The sequence below is a fragment of the Amblyraja radiata genome, chromosome 1 (assembly GCF_010909765.2).
Source record: "Amblyraja radiata isolate CabotCenter1 chromosome 1, sAmbRad1.1.pri, whole genome shotgun sequence".
Classification (NCBI taxonomy): Eukaryota; Metazoa; Chordata; class Chondrichthyes; order Rajiformes; family Rajidae; genus Amblyraja; species Amblyraja radiata.
In genome coordinates, this window is record NC_045956.1 from 43,183,073 (window position 1) to 43,203,278 (window position 20,206).

The 20,206-nt window shown below is 46.4% G+C and overlaps 1 long non-coding RNA gene across 1 annotated transcript; it reads right to left on the minus strand.

Moving 5' to 3' along the window:
• Positions 1-3,103: 3,103 nt before the first annotated feature.
• Positions 3,104-11,267, minus strand: LOC116971390. Its single transcript, XR_004411493.1, has 3 exons — positions 11,258-11,267; positions 6,938-6,941; positions 3,104-3,304 (listed from the first exon to the last, which is right to left on the minus strand). It is a non-coding gene; the product is annotated as an uncharacterized LOC116971390 (long non-coding RNA).
• Between the last annotated feature and the right edge of the window lie 8,939 nt (positions 11,268-20,206).

The window sequence follows — 20,206 nt, forward strand, 5'->3', positions numbered from 1 at the left end:
ATGTCGGTAGCGAGCTCGTAGGAGCACGTAGGAGTCCGTAGATGTTTTGTAGCGGCTCGTAATGCCAGCCGTAGGAACTCGGGGCATCAGGTAAATCGGGACGTTTTTTCAACATGTTGAAAAATGTCCACGAGTTAAAAAAATAGCCCCGATTACCTACGAACGGCTATTACCATAATTCTCCGAGTTGGAATCAAGGGGAAAACTCGGGAGACTTCGTGAGTAACTCGGGAAAGTGGGACGGCATTTATTTCTTGAGTTTTTAATTTAAATTATTCACAAATCTGATATTTTTTAAAAAGCTAACGAGCTGATGACGTCACAATGGCTCCTGCGCAGAGTTTTCAAAGCACAGCCTGCTGGCCACTGTTTTCCACAAGCTGCGAGTTACGTAACCCCCCTGCTTAACTCGCACTCAGCTGGCTGTCCGCAGCGCCGCGCCGTGCCCCGCCCGCAGCCCAGCCGCCCTCTCTCCCCCCACGGCTCTGGATTGAAGCCGCTGAACATGCAATAATTTGGTTAGGCTTCCGAGTGCTTCAGAGGTCCCTCGAGGTCCCATGAGCTGCCGAGACCTGCTGAGGCCTGCCGCCCGCTCGCAGTCAGCCCCATCCACGCGGCCCATTCGCCGAGTTCAAGTCCGCCCTCTCCCTCTCTCTCTACCCCTCACCACTCACCCCTCCTCTTCCCCTCCCCCTCCTCTCCCCCACTCTCCCCTCTCCCCCTCCTCGCTCCCCTCCTCTCCCCCTCCCCCTCCTCTCCCCCACTCCTCCCCCCACTCCCCCACTCCCCCCTCTCTTCTCCACTCCCCGCTCTCCCCCACCTCCCCGCTCTGCCCCTCCATCGCCCGCTGGAGGCTTTAACATCGTGAGCCCCAGTCGCCTCGACGCTGCAGTTTTACTGCTGGACCGCGGGAGAAGAACAAGGTAAGAGATGAGACTTTTGCCTTCCATCACAGTGAGGAGGTGTTGGAGATTCACTGCGATGGATGTTTGTGTAAATTGCGTTAAGTGTGTGTCTGTTTTTTTTTGTAATGTCATGACTGCAGGAATGAAATTTCGTTCTAACCTTGTCTGTTTGAATGACAATAAAAGGCATTCCATTCTATTCTATTCTATATTGAAAGGACATAAGGCAGTCATCCCGACGTCTCTTCACAACAAGTACTTCGACATTGTCTATGGGGGCCATCCTGCTGCAGAAATAACCCTTCAACATGCAAAAGGCATACTGTTCTGGCCAGACATGGCTAAGTACATTCTCGAGAAGGTTGCTGCCTGCCCGATCTGCAATAGCTTGACCCCGCACCAACAGAAACAAACACTTCTCCCGCACCCCACACCGGACTTCCCTTGGTCCACAGTAGCAACCGACATCTTTGAGTGGCATGGCAAACAATACCTGGTTTTAGTCGATTCCTACTCAGGATGGTTCGAAATCGACCTGCTCGGTAGCCCCACCTCAGCCATGGTCATTCAGAAACTAACTCGCCAATTCTGTTTCCACGGAGCCCCCTCAAAAACTACTGTCAGACAATGGACTTCAGTTCTCCAATCAGCTCTTCATAAATTTCGCGAAAAAATGGGACTTCCACCACATTACCAGTTGCCCCGAGTACCCGCAGTCTAACGGCCTGGATGGGCGCATGGTAAAAAGTGCAAAGAAACTCGTGGAATACTCACACAGGGCCGGCTTTGATGTTTATCTCGACTTACTCAACCTACGGAACATCGCCTGCGACCCTCTCCTGGGATCTGCAGCCGAACGGCTCATGTCATGGCGAACCCGCTCCACTCTGCCTATGGCCAAGCAACTACTAGTTTGTGCACCGTCAGTTATCCAATCCCAGCTCCAATGCCGCTGCGACATACAAATAAAATACTATGATAAAACCAGCTTTCTGCTTCAACTGCTCAACAAGGGACAGGTTGTCCATTTGCGGTCACTCTGAGGGTACGATCAGCTTGGAGTCATTCTGGGGTCAACCGCAGAGCCACGCTCGTACCTGGTCTGTATTGACAACGGCATCTATCGGCGAACCTGCCAACACCTCCTCCCGGTAAATGAACCGGCACCTCTGCCTGGACCAGCCCGCCAGTCTTCCCTCACACTCTGCGAATGCTACTCCAGCAATTCCTCTGCCGGTGCCAGCTCCATCCCTGCCTTCCCCGGTGCCCCAATCTCCACCGGTGTCTTCTCCTCCGCGTTCACCTGATATGGGACTAGCTCCCTCAGCGAAGGATGAGGTGTATGGTGCGGGTTATTACCGTACACGTGCAGGTCGTGTCTGCAAGCCAAACCTGCTGATTGGAAAATTTACCGGCTACACCTGGACTGTGCATGACCCGTTTAGTTTTATGTGCTCACATGTGCAATAAAGTAATAAATGCTGCACCATATACAATATTTTTTACAATATGCCCTACTAACCAATATATATATGCTTTACTTCTTTAAGAGGAAGGATGTAGATTAACCCTTATCAATCCATGCCATTTATAACCTTCACCACACAAATGTGCATGCCACCCTTTACATGGTATTACGGTACTACACAAGGTCAGCTAACTGTCTCTCTCTCTCTCTCTCGCTCTCACACGAGCCAGCGGAGCCAGATGCAAGCAGCTGACAATTTGAATGTTCCTGTTCTGTTCTCCAGGACTCTGTAGAACTACAGAAGGACCTCTTTGCTCCTATACTCAAATCCTCTAATTATGAAGGCCAACATGCCATTAGCTTTCTTCACTGCTTTCTGTACCTGCATGATTACTTACAGTGACTGAAGACATCCAGGTCTTGTTGCACTTTCCCTTTTCCTAATCTGATACCATTCAGATAATAATCTGCCTTCTTGTTCTTGCCACCAAATTGGATAACCTCACATGTATCCACATTATACTACATCTGCCATGAATCTACCCACTCACCCAACCTATCAAAGTCACCCTGCATCCTCATAGCATCCTCTTCACAGTTCACACTGCCACCCAGCTTTGTGTCATCTGAAAATTAACTAATGTTACTTTTAATTCCTTCATCTAAATCATTAATACAGTATATATTGTGAATAGTTATGGTCCCAGTACCGAGCCTTGTGACACCTCACTAGTCACTACCTGTCATTCTGAAAGGGAACCGTTAATTCTGTTTCCTGTCCTGCCAACCAATTTTCTATCCATGTCAATACCCTACCCCCAATACCATGTGCTCTAATTTTGCCAACCAATCTCCTGTGGGACCATACGTATAAAAGGCTTTCTGAAATTCCAGATACACTACACCCACTGGCTCTCCCTTATCCATTTTACTTAGTGCATCCTCAAAAAATCCCAGAAAATTAGTCAAGCAAGAATTCTCCTTCATAAATCCATGCTGGCTTGGACCGATCCTGTTGCTGCCATCCAAATTTGCCTCTATTACATCTTTAATAATTGACTCCAGCTTCTTCCCCACAGACTAACTGGTTTATAATTCCCTGCTCTCCCTCTCCCTTCTTTCTTAAAAAGTGGGATAACATTAGCTACCCTCCAATCCACCGGAACTCATCCAGAATCTATAGAACATTTGAAAATGATCACCAATGCATTCACGATTTCTAGAGCCACCTCCTTGAGTACCCAGGGATGCAGACCATCCGGCCCTGGGGATTGATCAGCCTTCAGTCCCATCAGTCCCATTCAGTCCCAACACCATTTCCTGACTAATGTGAATTTCCTTCAGTTCGTCTGCACCCTCGGTCCTCTGTCCCCTAGTACATCTAGGAGATTGTTTGTGTCTTCCTTAGTGAAGATAGAACCAAAGTACCTGTTCAACTCATCTGCCATTTCTTCTTCCCCATAACAAATTTACCTGTTTCTGTCTTCAAACGTCTTATCTAATCTTTTCCTTTTCACGTGTCACCTTTTACTATCCAACTTTATATTCTTGGCTACCTTACCTTTGTACATCTTTTCTCACCTTATTGCCCTTTTAGTTACCTTCTGTTGTATTAAAAGTTTCCTAAGCCTTTGTCTTCCTGCTCATCTTTGCTATGTTATACGTCTTCTCATTTATTTTTATAATGTCCTTGACTTCCCATATCAGCCACTGTTGCCTCTTACTCCCCTTAGAATCTTTCCTCCTCTGTGGAATGAAATGATCCTGCATCTTCTGGATTATTCCCAGAAATTCCTACCATTGCTCTTCCACTGTCAACCCTGCTAGGATCCCTTTCCAGTCAACTTTGGCCAGCTCCTCCATTGTCCCCTTTGTTCAGCTGCCATACTGACCCTTCTGATTTTACCATCTTACTCTCAAATTGCAGATTAAAACTTATCATATTATGGTCACTTCCTCCTAATGGTTCCTTTACCTTGAGTTCCCTCATCAAATCTAGTTCATTGCACAACACTAAATCCAGAATTGCCTTCTCTCTGGTAGGCTCCAGTACAAGCTGCTCTACGAATCCAGCTTGGAGGCACTCTACAAACTCCCTTTCTTGAGGTCCAGAACCAACCTGATTTACCCAGTCTACTGCATATTGAAATTACCCTTAATCACCATAGCATTACCTTTGTTGCATGCCAATTTTAACTCCTGATGCAACTTGCGCCCTACATCCAGGCTACTTTTTTGTGGGCCTTAGATAACACCCATTAGGGTCTTTTTGCCCTGAACACAATGAATCTACATCTTCTGATTCGCAAAGGACTGAATTTCATTCCTTACCAACAGAGCTACCCCACCCCCGCTGCCCACCTGTCTGTCTTTTCGATAGATGTATAACCCTGAATCTTTAGTTCCCAGCTCTGATCCTCTTGTAGCCATGTCTCTGTAATTCCCACAACATCATACCTACCAATCTCTGAGCCCCAAGCTCATCCAATGTATTTGCTTATACTTCGTGCATTCATATATAACACTTTTAATTTGATATTCACCTCCATTCTCACACCTGTTCCTATTTCACCTGACTTTACTCTCTTATCCCTTCTTGAACTTTCCGTCCCATTAATTCGGGTGTATTTCGTAACTTTCTCTATCCCTTTAACTCCATCCGTATACTTCCACTTTGTCAACACCTCCCCCCCCCCACATTATTTAGTTTAGACCCACCCGTGTAGCACTAGCAAACCTGCCTGCCAGAATGTTGGTCCCCATCCAGTTAAGGTGCAACCATCCCTTTTGTGCAGGTCACTCCTACCCCAGATGAGATCCCATTAGTCTATACATCGAAACCCCTACATTCAGACATTCAGATCCCCTATCACCCTGTTCCTGCCCTCACCAGCACGAGGTACTGGAAACAAACCAGAGAAAACCACCTTAGAGGTCCTGTGTTTCAGCCTTCTACCTAAATCTCTAAACTCACGTTGCAGAACCTCCTTCCTCTTCTTCCCGACGTTGTTTGTGTCGACATGCACAACCAATCTCCAGCTGCTCCCCTTCCCCCTTGAGGATGCTCAGCAATTGGTCCGAATCGTCTTGGACCCTGGCAACAACCATCCTCGAGTCTCGCCTGTTGCCACAGAATCTCCTGTCCGCACCTCTAAGTCACCTACCTTCTAGTATCCTTGGTGTAACAATGTAATTATAGATCCTGTCCAGGAAGCTCATATTTTCCCAGATGATCCTGAGGTCACCCAGCTGCTGCTCCAGTTTCCTAACATAGTCCTTCGGAGCTGCACCTGGATACAATTTCCACAGGTGTAGTTGTCAGAGGCACAAGCAGTGATCCTGACTTCCAACATCCTGCAAGAGTCAAACTGCAGAAACTTGCCTGCCATTATTTCAGTAGACAAAGCCAAAGACTCTCGAGCCAAAGACTCGCACTTTACCTACCAAGGCACTTCACCTCAACAAGGCTGCTCCCAATACGGAACATAATGAACCGCAGATGCTGGTTTACAAAAAGATGACGCTAAGCTCTGGAGTAACTCAGCAGGTCGGGCAGCATCCCTGAGCACGGTACTATCACAACGTTTAAAAATCATTTGGACAAGTTCATGGTTTGGAAAGGCTTCGGGGGATGGCAAAACACAGGCAGATGAGACTTGTGAGATTGGGACATTTTGGTTGGCATGGGCAAGTTGGGCCAAAGAGCCTGTCTCCATTCTGTATGACTATAACACAAAAGTAACACACCAAACCTGAGTACTACACATAGTGCAAATAGAGAAAGGATACAGAATACAGAATATATGTTACAGCTACAGAGAAAATGCAAATTAAAAAGAAGGCCATTTGACTCAACAAATCCATTCGGTCTCTCAATGCAATCTCATTCATTCCTTTCCCTTATGCACCTTCCTATAACCTATAACTCATGCATGCCTATTGATATTTCCCCCATCTCCCCAGCCACCAGCAGGTTTCCAATAATCACCTACTTGAGGGGAATTTACAGCAGTTGATTCTCCTTACAACCAGAATATCTTTGGAAGTGGGAGGAAAAGGGAAAGGGAGGCAGCCTCAGGAACCCAAAGAGAACAGTAGAAAGATAACACTGGAGGTTGGAATTGTATCCAGATCAGTGGAGCTATGAGAATGCAAAACGTTATTCCGTTATCATGTAAATCTACACACTACAAATGATCGATTGGAATAATGTATTGTCTTTCTGCTGACTGGTTAGCATGCAACAAAAGCTTTTCACTGTACCTCGCTACATTTGACAATAAGCTCATAAACTAATAAACTAAAATGAATAAAGTGTTCCAGAATTTAGTATCAGTGATGATGAACGAATAATTATATGTCTCATATAAGAACAGCATTTGAATGTAACTTGCAGGTGATGGTGTTGCATTACACCTTTTTGCCCAAGTAATAGTAACGGAGAGATAGTAAGAGAAAGAGGAAATCAATGGTCACATCAAGGGAAATGAGGAGGGAACAGCTGTTTTTAAGTGGTGAACTGGTGTGCGATCCTCGTTATTACCCAATAAAGATTTAAATGCACCTTGCTGAAATATTATTATAATCCTTGCCCTCTCTATTATACCATCCCACAGAACAAAATAAATGCCCTAGTTAGGGACTGCTTCAAATTTCTCTCGAAATGTCAGTGTCAAATTGCCTTCAAAAAGCTATCCACCCATACACTGCTTGATAACCCGACTACAAAGAGTTTGTGAACGCGCTGAGTAACTCAGGGAGCTGCCAACCATTCTGATTGAATGTGAATGGACCTTAGTGTTAGGACGCAGTTTGCTAATTGCGGGCAGAGGGAGGAGTGAGGAGGAGCCACCCGTCACGCGGATACTGCCATCCTGCAGATCATAAGTGCAAGAGGAAGCAGCATTGTGATCATAACAATGATCATGGACTGTCATGGAACATAATTCAAAATGACGAAAGTTCTTGCTCTTCTTCTGTGAAAGCACCACAGCCACCTTTGCCTTGGCTGGAGCAAACTCAGGATCAGCGACATTTTGATTCCACATCATGGACTTTGAGAGGGAAAAAAAAAGAGTAAAAATTGATGTAATCGTCCATTCCTAGTGCATTTTATTAATGTTGTTAGTTCTCAAAGAATTAACAATCCATGAGACAAAAGCTTGGTTATCTGCTTAAACATAAATCATTCAATGAAAACCATAATTAAACTTTCTATTTTATTGTTTTCTCTATCAGATATTTTGCCTTCAGCGATAATGATAAGCTCATTGACAATGCTGAGATACTGTACGTGATGTAAATCATCATCTTCAAACACAATTTTTCCTGTGTCAATAGATGACAGGCGGCTTATACTGTGGATAAACCATCAAATATGACACACAAGAAATTTAATATAGATATTGATATTACCAGATGGGAAGGCTTTTGCGAAGGGATTTATTTCGGCAGAGTAATAATATATTGCAATCTAATGGATGTCAAATTATTAGATAAGATATAAATTGTACCTCCCTCTACCAGTGTCACTCATGCTATCTTTAAACCACATAGGATTGTTCTGATAGGACTTTTATGCCGACACTCTGAAAATCAATTAGAAAATCCCATTGGTTTCTTTGTGGTAGATTTAAATCTAATCATCAGTCACCCACCTTAAGTGGAAATTGAAAGAGCTACATCAGATCGCTAAGCTCTGATCAGAACAGAAATCCTGCCCATGTCTATTACCCATTCAACAGCCCATTTTTTTACCTTTCCTTTTTACTTTTGATGGCACTGGGCTTGTACTCGCTGGAGTTTAGAATGACGAGGGGGGGACCTCATTGAAATTCATTGAACAGTGAAAGGCCTGAACGTGGAGAGGATGTTTCCACTAATTGGAGAGTCTCAGACCAAAGGCCATATCCTCAGAATAAAAGGACACCATTAAAAAGGAGATGAGGCGGAATTTCTTTAGTGAGAGAGTGGTGAATCTGTGAAATGAATTGCCACAGGTAGCTGTGGAGGCCAAGTAATGGATATTTTTATGGCAGAGATTGATAGAATCTTGATTAGTAAGGGTGTCAGAGGTTATGGGGAGTCAGGAGAATGGGGTTCAAAGGGAATGGTAGATCAGCCATGATTGAGTGGTGGAATAAACTTGATGGGCCAAATGGCCTAATCCTGCTCCTAGAATTTATCCCGTCTGGACAAAGCTCCAAACAAGGTAACCTCTACCGTTCATATGGCCTGCAGCCAAAGCTGGCTTACAAATGGCAAACACAATTGGATATCCAAGCCTCGGTCATTGAGGTCTTCACCCGAGGCCCCGGCCAAGGCCCGGACAAGGCCACGGACTGAGCCCCGGACGAAGCCCCGGTCAGAGCCGAGCCTCTGTCATCGAGGTCTTCATCCGAGGCCCCGGACAAGACCCTGGACTGGGCCCCGGACTGAGCCCCCGACTGAGCCCCGGACTGAGCCCCGGACTGGGCCCCCGACTGAGCCCCCAACTGAGCCCTGGACTGGGCCCCCGACTGAGCCCATGACTGAGCCCTGGACTGGGCCCCCGACTGAGCCCCCGACTGAGCCCCCGACTGGGCCCCCGACTGAGCCCCCGACTGAGCCCCGGACAAGGCTTCCCTGCAAAAGTGGCCCTGATCAACGCGAGATGCATGCTGACCAAAACCTTCCTCCTCAATTACTTCTTCACCGCATGTGGATTGGAATTCCTACTGATCACTGAGCCCCTACCGTTCGCTCCTCGTTCGGCTCCCGATGGATGTATGGGTTTGGCCTTGCGGCAGCCACCACACGCGCTGAGCCAGGAGGAGGAGTGAACGCGCGGGTGCCCTGGTAAGGTTGAAGAACCTCGCCCACGCCCGTTTAACATCAGCTTACCTTGCCCAGCGCTGTGAGGACGGATCAGGTCGGCCCTACCACTCCATCCATCGGCGGTCCATCGAGCCCATGTATGCCTCTCTCCGGTCGATATTCCAGGTCCCTGGTCTGGCAGCCCGTGGGCTCCCGCCAGGCCATCTGTGAAACGCAGCGGTGTGGTCTCCCTGAACCTCCGCACGCTGGCGTGGGAGCCGCTACCGGACCACAACTCACATGCAGTCCCTGTTAGCTTGTCGCTAGCTTGTTGCCCAAATTTGACCGGGTCCTGATTCTTGGTGACTTTAACATTCATGTCTGCTGTCCCACGAAGCCTCTTGTGAGTGAATTTATGAACCGGGTTGAATCCTTCAATCTGACTCTACTCACCACTGGACCCACTCACAAGCTTGGCCATACACTAGACCTAGTGCTTTCGTCTGGTCTCCCAACATGTAATACAGAAATTATTGATGCCTGTCTGTCTGATCATAGTGCAATTATATTCGATACATCTCTGCCTTTCTCTCCCTCAAAATTCCATCTCCCTTCTCGCTACTCCCGCTACGTAAACTCCTCGACTGCCGGTAAGTTCTCTGAGGCTCTCACAGCCGCCCCCGACATCTGCACTATTGAGGCATCTCCCCTCCCTCAGAACCAACTTTATTCTTTATTCAGTATTACTTGGTCTTCCATCCTGAATTCTGTTGCTCCTCTGAAAATGAAAAAGCCAAAGCCTAAAGGCTGGCCATGGCTCAATGACACCTCTAGAGCCCTAAGAAGAGAGTGCAGAAAATCAGAACGAAAGTACAAATCTGATAAGCTTCAAATTTCCTAAGCTTCAAACGTCTGAAAAACAATCTTCACAAATACCAGGAAGCAGTAAAATCTTCAAGAACAAAATACTTTTCCGCCCTTATTTCCAAAAACGCTCATAACTCCAAGGTATTTTTAGTACCATCACCTCTATCATACGTCCTGCCCCCAGCACCAGCTTAACTGGGTCCCCTGCTAAGTGCGAGGAATTTACTACATTTTTCACCAGCAAAGTTAAGAACATCAGATCGATTATTTCCCCTCCCACCCGTGACCTGGCTGTCTCATTGGTCTGTTCTTCAAAATTAAACTGTTTCCAACCCGTTACTCTACCCTCCCTAGTAAAACTGGTCACCACCATGAAACCTACTTCCTGCCCCCTCAACGTTGTCCCCTCTGCCCTTCTGAAGGATGTCATTGCAATGGCCGGTCCCAGCATCCTCGCCATCTTCAACAGTTCTCTGGCCACTGGCACTGTTCCTACCTGTTTCAAGCACGCAGTGGTCCAGCCCCTCCTGAAAAACCTAACCTCGACCCCACTTTGCCAAGCAACTACAGACCCATTTCAAAACTGCCTTTCCTTTCAAAAGCCCTTGAAAAGGTAATTTTAAGTCAACTTATGCCTTACCTTCACCAAAATACTATCTTGGAAACTTTCCAATCAGGGTCCACCACAGCACAGAGTCTGCCTTGTACAAGGTACATAATGACCTACTTCTCACCGTTGACTCCGGCGACTGTGCAATTCTGCTCCTTCTCGACCTCAGTGCAGCATTTGATACTATCGACCACACCATCCTAATTGACCATCTCCGGTACGGGGTTGGTATTGATGGCACTCAAAGGCAGGAGTTTCTCTACTAACATAGGAAACTCTTTCTCTTCCCCAGCTAATCTCTGCTGTGGGGTTCCACAAGGTTCCATCTTTGGCCCCATTCTCTTCTCCCTGAATATGCTCCCCTTGGGCCAAATCATTCAAAGGCACGGCATTTCCTTCCATTGCTATGCAGAAGATACACAACTCCATCTTCCCCTGAAGCCCAACAACCGATCAAATCTACTTAACCTTATCCACTGCCTCGAGGATATAAAATGTTGGATGGCCCAGAACTTCCTCCAACTAAACAAGAGTAAGTCAAAGTTCTTCCTTCTCGGCCCCTCGGACTCAATCAAAATGATGCAAGGCAGCCTTGGAACCTTACCCCATTACTCAAACCTCACGTCAAAAACCTTGGCGTGATATTTGACTCGGCAGTGAAATTTGAGAAACAAGTCAATGCCGTGGTAAAAGCTAGCTTCCGGACGATAGCTAAAATAAAACAATTCCTCCAGTTTGATGACCTCGAAAAGATCATCCACACATTTATTTCCTCCTGCCTCGATTACTGCAACTCCCTTTACACTGGCATCAGCCAATCTTCCCTGTCCCACCTGCAACTGGTCCAAAACGCCGCAGCGTGACTCCTGACGGGCACCCGAAAAGGGACCACATCCCCCCGATTCTGGCCTCTCTCCACTGGCTCCCTGTGCGGTTCCGAATAAATTTCAAGATCCTTCTTTATGTTTACAAAGCCCTTAACGGGCTTGCCCCCACCTACATCAAAAGTCTGCTTACCCACCACACCACCTCCAGGTCCCTCTGATCGTCCGACTTGGGGTTACTGAACATCCCGCGGTCTAGGCATAAGCTCAGGGGTGACCGCGCCTTTGCGGATGCAGCTCCTAGACTGTGGAACAGCATCCCTCTTCCCATCAGAACTGCCCCCTCCATCGACTCCTTTAAGTCTAGACTTAAAACTCATCTTTACTCTCAAGCCTTTCTTGAGGTCCTCTGAGGGAGGGCTATCTGTATGTATTTATGTATGTACTTAATCTATGAATGTTGTATAATGTTAGTACCTCCACCAATGTAAAGCACTTTGGTCAACGAGAGTTGTTTTTTAAATGTGCTGTGATGTATTTGTAATGTACTGCCATTGAATGTATCAGAATGGAATTTGTGATGTATATGTAATGTACATATGTAATGTAAATCCCAGTGCCCCTTGAGGTCAAAAGCAGAAGCTGGCAAATGTACCTGTGCCTCGTGACTGAGGTCAAGTGACCTTCTGGAAGTTTCAGTCATTGCAGATTAAACTTATTTTACAAGACGGCGGACGTGTAATCATTGTGCTAGTCACAACAGGGCCTTACAGAGAACATTACATATACATCACAAATTCCATTCTGATACATTCAATTATAGTAGATTACAAATACCTCACATCTCCCCCTTCACTTTAATTACATCACATCTCCCCCTTCACTTTAATTACATCACATTTCCCCCTTCACTTTAATCACATCACATTTCCCCCTTCACTCATAGTGGGAGTCTAGGTCATCTGCACTACACATGACTATTGCTAAATAGAAGGTAAATAAAGCAATGAGCCAGCTTAATTTGTGTCTATGCAGGACAAATCAAATCTTTCTTGCATGGAGATGAATCTTGGCTGATACCAGGTCAGTGGATTAATCTTAGATTGTTGGCTCACATGTGTGGAGCGTTAGATATACAGCACTGTTTCTGGCTTCATTGAAAGATGTTTGACTATCAATCACAGTCAACTGTGCACCAAATGTTGATTATCAGCAGCATTGATCCCACCAACAATGCCAAGTCATTGTCTCCTGCACCATCACAGATCTTAGCACATCAGGAGATCTATCCTCTGCATCTTCCAACCTGAAGGTGCCCCAACCCCACCCTTCATTTCTGTCTCTTACCCAAGATTAACATAGAGAATTGACTTTGGGAGTCCCATTGTTTCTGCCCGCTCTTGCCTTACTAAGCTTATATTTTCATACTCTATCTATCGATCCTTATCCAATTCCTCCTCCACCTGCATTCAGGACACCTACACATGCACAGTTGGATTGGTGTTTGGTTGCACAGTCATGAATGTATAGGGAGTATAGTAGGGGACGGAGAATGCATCTTTGCAGGGCACCAGTGTTAAGCATTATCATCTGTCACCTATCTTCACTGATTGTGGTCAGTTGGTCATGAAGTTAAGGATCCAGTGGCAGAGGGGAGTGCCGACTCCAAGTTCCACGGGTTTGGAGCTGAGCTTGGTTGGGATGATAATATTGAAAGCAGAGTTATAGTTGATGAATAGGAGACTGATGTAGATGGCATCAGCATTGTCCTATTGTGGCAGTTTGTGAACTGCAGTGGATCAAGGCTGCTTGGTAGGCTGGAGTTAGTGTGTGCCATAACCAGCCTCTCAAAGCACTTAATGATGTTTGGATGCCATGGCCACTGAATGGTAGTCATTAAAGCATGAGATCTTTCTTTTCTTTGGCACCAGGATGATAGCGGTCTTCTTGAAGCAGGTGGGTACCTCAGAACGGAGGAGGGGGAGATTAAAGATGTCCGTGAATACTCCCATCATTTAGTCCATGCAGTTCCTGAAGACACAGCCAGGGACCCCATTTGAACCAGTTGGTTTTTCAGGTTCACCCTCAGGAGGACAATCTTATTCCTACAATGGTGACTCTGGGAAAAGCCCCACTCAGGTCTGACGGGACAGATGTCATTGGCTTTCTGCTCAAGGCGAGCATAGAATGCATTCAGTTCATCAGGAAATGCTGCACTGTCATGAGCGATGCTGCCTCGCTTTGATTTGTTGTCCGTTACAGTATTCAGGCCTTGCCACAGTCAACAGGTGATTATACTGGGACTCAAGTTTGTGCCAGTATTGTCTCTACATCCCAGTGTTGTCTATACATCCAAATAGTATGACCACTGACTGTTCTAATTCCAGGTAATCATAATATCCAGTATTCCTTCATTCCCTCCTTCGGATCCACCTCCAGTCCTCCCATTTTTTGTTCTCTGTTCCATAACCTGTCGTTCGTCATCATACATTTTTCTCCCACATCCCTCTAATTTGCATCCACCTATCACCCATACACTTCATCCATGGGGTCCCTTTCCTTCATTTGTTCCTTGATGTCTCGCATTATCTCCTTCATTTCCTATCAGATTCCATCACAGGCAGGCTATTTTACTTCGGAGTCATGTGAGTGACTACGTGAAGACCCCGCCAGTACGCATGCGTGTATTATCGTCTATCGCATTGCGTTACGACTGGCAGGGTGGACGTGATTCTCCTGCCAGCAACAGACCTGAGGTTAGTTTTTTTTTAACTTTCAGGTTTAAATCTTCTTGCAGGAACCTCTACTTAGAACCCCGGTCACGGGGAATTTTGCCCACGTACCTAGGCGCTCGGAAGACCGCAGAATTCGGGTAGCGAGCGACGGTGAATTCACCTTTGAGCCACTGGCGGTAGAACCAGCGGCTTCATATTGCTGGAGAACCCGCTCGGTAGACCGTGAAATATGGGGAGCGGGCAGCGGTGGATTCGCTTTGAGCAGCTGGCAGTAGAGCCAGTGGCTTTATATTGGTGCCGGGGGCACCTGCATAACTGCTCCGGAGACCGCAGAACACGGGGAGTGGGCGGCGGTGGATTCACCTTCGAGCCGCTAACAGTGAAGCCAGCGGCTTCATATTGGTGCCGGTGGCACCTGCAGAACCGCTCCGGAGACCGCGGAATACGGGGAGCGGGCGGCGGTGGATTCTCCTTCGAGCCGCTGACGGTGGAGCCAGCGGCTTCATATTGGTGCCGGTGGCACCTGGGGAACCCGCTCCATAGACTGCAGGATGTGAGGAGCGGACAGCGATAAGTCGCCTACTGAGCCGCTGGCAGTAAAACCAGCGGCCTCGTATACCCCCCCCGACTTTGTAAATCGCGGCTATCCCTTTTATAGGGACCGCGGGGATATGCCGGCTGCAGTTACTGCGGGGATACCCAGATCGGGGGGGGGGGGGGAGAAGCCCCGACTGGAGAACATCGCGGAGAAGCCCTGCTATAAGGGACCGCGGAGAAAAAGCTCGGGGGAGAAATAACCCGCAATGGAAGCCTTTCTACAAGGACCACAGAGGGAACCCCAGCTGTAACAAACTACGACCACAAGACCAGGCTCGGGAGGAGCGTTGCCCCGCAGCAGAAGGTTTAAAAAGGACATGCAGGTAAATTCCTTAATCGAAGGTCGTTTTGTGCTATTTTGTGAGAATATGTTACAGGAATGGACCGCATCCAGACTGACTGCGGAGGACCGTGGAATTGCGGGCAGTCAGCAGCGGTAGACTGCACCTGGATCGCTATTGATCAGCAGTCTGCGACCTGGCACCTGCACAGTCGGAATTGACACCTCAGACTGGTGAGAAGGCCAAGCAAAAGTTGGACAGGCCGAAGACTCGGACGAGTCGGGCTGTGAAGAATCACCGCCGGCGGGAGCAACTGTGATCGCATATCCCGCATAGAGCGGTTGATGGAGCAGAAGCTCCAATGTGACATGCTCCGGTATATGGAGTCTAGTCACCATGTACGCCCATGGCAGCACCTTATTGAGGGCTGCATAATGCATCTCCTTCGACAGAGGGGAGCATTAGGAGTCACTTCTGGGCTGATTCTGAAGACAGGGGTTTGGCTGAAGATACCACAAGTGTGCAGGGGGTGCAGGAACAACACTACCAGCAGCAGGAGCTCGACGAGTGGCCATCGGGTTCAGGAAGGCCACATCATCATGCAAGACCTCACATCTTCGGCGGCATCACCCCTACGCACCCACCAGCAAACCACGATGAACTGAAGCTGGTGAAAGCTTGAAGGCCGTACAACCAGGACAAAGGTCTTTTTTAGGCCACAGCCCAGAACGGCCTTCCTGGAAGATGCGCCAACCCCATACTCGAGCTCCTCTACCTCCCAGGAGCAGGTGCAAAATCATGCACATATGTTTGAGGCAGCTCCTGGGTCAGGTTGCGTAAGTCCTCCCATACGGATAAAGGTATGGAACCACATCGATGATGTCTCCTGTCACGGATACAAGTTTGGTAATATTAAACTGGTTTGAATATTTATACTGGTTTGGGATAACATAAGATTAGTTTATCCGCTCACAGGGTTGAAGATATTTGAAATTTAACTGGATGAGGCAATGATACACTAAGTAGCTTTGCAAAATGGGCTAACCAGTTTCCAGATTATTTACAAAATCACTACTATCAATACTTCGACTACACAGAGCTAACAAATAAGTTACATGGCCAATCTGGATGATATTGAACATTAGCCTTATCAGCAACATAGCTATATTTGAGAAATTGGTTCACACCCGTCCAGTTAAATTTAAATTAAGTTGATACCAACTGAAACTATTGATTATTGGGATACAATCATCCATTTATTTGTCTGGGATTAGCTCTGACAAAAAATTAGACCACTGCTATTTTTAGCTGAAACTATCAAAGTCACAATGATGGACAGCTTTGCTCCACTAAAACCTCTCATCCATAAATTTTCAGTCATTTCCAAACTGATGCTATTGCCCAAAGATGGGTAACTTACTAATACCATCTCTAGTTACGGAGGCAGATGGGATTATCATGAGTTATCAAGTGTTCAGTCATGGTATCAACTGCCAATGGACACCAGGTGCATTTGTGCATTATAGGGTGTGTGGATATGCATAAACTGCATGCACAAGTCCAAGGTGATACACTTTGGTGGTGGTATATGTTAATCACAAAGGTAATCAAATCAAAGTATCCGGTGATAGTTTTACCAAACCGCATCTAGCACTGGTGTATTATTATGCAATATCAATGACAACACAGAATGAATGTGTGATCACAAAGTATTTAATGACATTGTGGATCTATGGAACACTAACTATTGAGATGCTTGCATCCAGGCTCAATCAACAGTGAACGAGGCATATTAGTGGCGAAGGATGCATTCTCGCTACACTAAGGAGGAATCTTCTTTATGTCTTCCTCCATTTGGCCTCAATAGATGGGTCTTGCAAAATTCGGCAAGATTCCCGCTTCCGGGTTTTCATAATGCCTGCCTGGGTTATAAACCTATGGCTCCCGCTGAGGCGAAGAATGAGCATAAACCTTACATGGTTATTTCCGGATAAAATAGATGCTGGCTCAGTTGTGATGTTGAAACCATCCTCTGCATGATGTAATCAATTCATAGACTTACAGACTCTGAGAGATCATTCCTGCAGCTCGGTTTGTCAAACCATAAGCATTAGGAGTGCTCACTACAGATTGCAGGGATAGCACCAAATAGCAGCAATCTGCATAGGAGATGGGAAGCATTGTTTATGCTTCCTTACGTTTAACACGGCACGGATGGCTGACACATTGAAATTCAGTTTTATGGGATTATAACATTAAGTTAATATTCCATTACTGTGCCTGAAGTACCTCCTCATCATATGGCTGCGGAGAACATAAACCACTCTGTCCGGTCTCACCCTCTGACATCTAGAATATGAAGGTATCGTCAACTTAAAACCTCCCAGTCATAGGGACGCAGAGATATGGGTTGTTAACATTGTACTCCGTCACTTCGCTGATGGGCACCAGCAACATCCCTGTCCATGGTCATACTCACGTACTAGTGATTATGCCATGGCGCTGACTACAGCGCTACGGGTCCAGTCATTGCTACAATGGATAGGATGATCATATCTGCGGGCTATAATAACATGTTTTGTTTATGATTAGTCAAGCAGATTAGACAGGGACACAAGACCAAACTAGATGTTGCATATCCCATGGACCTTGGGTTGCGTGTGATCACGTATCTACTCTAGTATGTCAGGTTCCTAAGAGCCTTATAGGCTCTGACAGCTATATTGTTAGTTACATAAAACCTCGTTAGAAGGAATCACTACGAACCTTCTCCAGATGGTTATATGGGTCTGGCATATACAGAAGTGTACATTGACATTGAGTCTCACTCCAACAGGACCGCTATACCTCAGCAGCAAGGATTAACCACATCCTAGAGGTTGCAGGATGGTCAAACTATTGATCTGTCCAAATATTCAGAACAAACCTATTGCCAGATCAGGGGTATTTGTCAACTCTATGTTAGGTATGGTGCATACTTCCTCCAGGTTGAGGGAGGTTACTATTGCCACTATTGTTCATTAATAGCATCAACATGTCTATATCTATGTCATGTCTGAATGCATTCTTAATGTTCACTCATCATTGGCCTACTGATGCAGTGTATGACGCCTGGACTCGTTTCCACGGCATGAAATCACAGAGCTTTAAAATCTTCACGTAGTCACTCACGTGACTCCGAAGTAAAATAGTAAGTTTAAACGAGAACTTACCAGTTTGAAGTTTGATCTTTAATTTATGAGGAGTAACGTTGAGGGATTACGTGCCCTCCATGCCCACCCTCGATCATAAAGTTCAACTGGTATCCTATTTCTCTAATCTTACTATGTTCAGTTCATTAATGTTGTCTGTGATTTCACACCGCTGCTTTGAAGATTGACACGCATGCGTACTGGCGGGGTCTTCACGTAATCCCTCAACGTTACTCCTCATAAAATAAAGATCAAACTTCAAACTGGTAAGCTCGTTTAATCTTACTATTTCTTCCCACATCATCCACCAGCAACTGTCTGCACCTTTACCCTTCCTTCACTTCGCCTGTTTATTTTTCAATTTTCCTTCTCTGCTTTCACCCAGTTGCCTCTGCCTCCAAGCTCCAACCTCCCCTCCTCCCACAAACTGGCTCCATCGTCCTTTATCCCCTCCTGGTCCACTTATCACCCTCCAGCTCCTGTCTCCCCTCCATTGTAGGGTGGGGAGACAGGAGTACCATCTATCTTCTCTCCCCACTTTTAGCCCTGATGCAGAGCCTCAAAAATACCTTCCCCCTACTCAGTTTGCTTATTTTCCTCTGAGCTCCAGCATCTGCAGGCTCTTCCAGCACAGTCAAGAAGAGTACACCAGTGAGGTGACAGATTACAGAATTTGCATATATTCCTCAGATGATTCCGGTTCCAAAGTTATGTAGGTAAGTTAATTGACTACTGTAACTTGCTCCTAATGCGGGATATGCACGAGAGTGTGAGTGGGAAATTGATAGGTATGTGAGAGTGGATGAATGCTTCAATGGTGCTTTATTGTCACATGTGCAAAACACAGTGAAATTATTTTTTGAGTCATCACAATTGGCAACATTTCCAAAGTCCAGTCCATGCTCTAGGTCAGGGGTTCTCAACCTTTTTCGTCCCGTTTCCCCAGACAACTTTAATAGCACATAACAATGTTATTTCACTTATTTATGAATAACTTATGAACAGATACTGGTATACCTGAACCAAACACATTCAGTCAATGAGACAAAATATGCACAAATCCAGAATCAACAAATCTGCCCCCTAGGTAGGCACAATTTGCCCCCTGGGGGTAATTTACCCCAGGTTGGGAAGCCTTGGTCTAGGTCCTATGGAGTGGCGCCCAATCCAGGTGAGCCCCAGTCTGGTGCAGACGTCACCTTAGTCTGGATCTTTCAACGAACCGATAGCCCTCTCCTCGCACGGCGTTGAGGGCATGGAAGGTAAGATTCCAGTCCACATGCCTAATGGCCTTGCTCCTTCCTCTTCGGTTCCCCTGTCTTTGGGGAATGAGCAGGGCTCAGCGGCTCCCCCCTACAGGCTGTGACCCACCTGCATCCAGCTACGGGACCCATCAGATCTTTCAGGGTGGCTTCCCGGTTCCAGGTCCACGGCGGGTGTGCCAGTACTGCTCTCTAATATGGACGTGGCTCGCAGGGATCTTTCTTCCACATGGCTCACCAGGATCCATCGAATGAGACAGTCAGGACTGAGATTAATAAATAGAAGGTGGCTCATAGTACACTCAAGCCTTGAATTATGTCCGATGTTCTTGCAGACAGATTCACATGGACAAGGCTAACAGATCACGCTCTGGGGAGCTAGAAGAAAGAAATGCTCAATAAAATTAATCTGCTACTGCTTTGGTGGTCACTGCCACACTTCTTACTCAAGATCATTTCAGTCCTGCATCACCTAAACATGTAGAAATCAACCAAACCAATAGTGTGCTAGGGATAAAGACAAAGATAGTGTTTTTCATTTTCAAATTCCAATCGTTATCTGTAATATTCTCTGAATCTAGTGAACTAAATTCAAATTGGAAACTCCTTCGAAAACTGATCAATGTTAGACCAAGGATAACATATAGGTAGGAAATGAGTCAGACACTATG